The sequence below is a fragment of the Sorex fumeus genome, unplaced genomic scaffold, assembly GCF_029834395.1.
Source record: "Sorex fumeus unplaced genomic scaffold, SorFum_2.1 ptg000134l, whole genome shotgun sequence".
In the NCBI taxonomy this organism is placed as follows: Eukaryota; Metazoa; Chordata; class Mammalia; order Eulipotyphla; family Soricidae; genus Sorex; species Sorex fumeus.
In genome coordinates this window covers 3,273,593-3,274,785 of record NW_026606191.1, presented here as the reverse complement: position 1 = coordinate 3,274,785, position 1,193 = coordinate 3,273,593, and positions in this window count along the sequence as shown.

The following is a 1,193-nucleotide window of genomic DNA, read 5'->3' as shown; positions in this document are numbered from 1 at the left end:
TGTAACTTCAGAGTTAATTGACTGCAGATACTATATACTCCTGGGCATTGTCCTGTTTATAAGACTTAAGCCTCATCTGCCCTTTGTTCTTAGCACCCCAAAAGCAAGAGACTGGATGGACCCAGGATAGCTGTGAGCTACCCTGGCATTGAAAAGGGACAGGTAAGCACCATAACAAATTCCATTATGACCCAATCATAAGCAACTGGATAAGGATCCTGCTGTGCTTAGGACGGAGTAACCTGTCCTGGGGAGTGTAGTCTGGGAGCTATAAGATACACCCTATAAACTTAACAGATCTCTTACTGTGTCCATTCAAAATGAACAGAATGAGTAAGTGTAAATTTAAGTTGACTGTTTCAATGAATATTAACTAAGCAAAGAAAAAATATGCCCTTAGGGAAAATCCTGCCCTTGAGCTGATCTCTCCTTGGAGTTATGTTTTTGGCCTAGAAGTTTCCCCTGAGGGAAGGGATTTACATCCTTTGATTGTACAACCACATCTCTGTGTATTTGCTACCCCTAACTCTGTGGGATGGGCTGGAGAATAAAGGCTGTGGAAGACAGGTGAGCAGAGGAAATGAGGAGCAGTGGGAGACTGGTATAGGTACATAGGAGAACGGAATAAAGAGAAACTCATCACTGTGAGTCCACAACATAAAATGTGGGGGTTTGGTGAGGTGTTGGTGGCCCAGCGCTGCCTCCACAACTCCGGAACCCTTCCCAACAGAGACAGAGTGAAAGGAAGACAGAAAATCATAGCCTTATGGTGAAAATGGCCTGTTTATTGCAGAACAGCTACCATACTTAGAGAACACCTGAGGGGGCATGAGGTAAGGACATAGGAATGACTTATCATTTACGTAGATAAACATTTGGCAGAGGAAATTCTCATGGGAGATTCACCCAAGGAGACACTATGTCTCTTATCTTTTCCTCTAGTTGTATAAGTTATCAACATTTGTAGTTGTTTGGATAAACACTGTAAGAGACAAAGATCCCAAAACTTAATTCTCTGGGCTTTGACAGCAAATAAGGCTTTTTTTTTTTTGCTTTTTTGGATCACACCCAGTGATACAAAGGGATACTCCTGGCTCTGCACTCAGGAGTTACTCCTGGCGTTGCTCAGGGGACCATAAGGGATGTTGGGAATCGAACCCAGGTTGGCTGCCTGCAAGGCAAACACACTACGA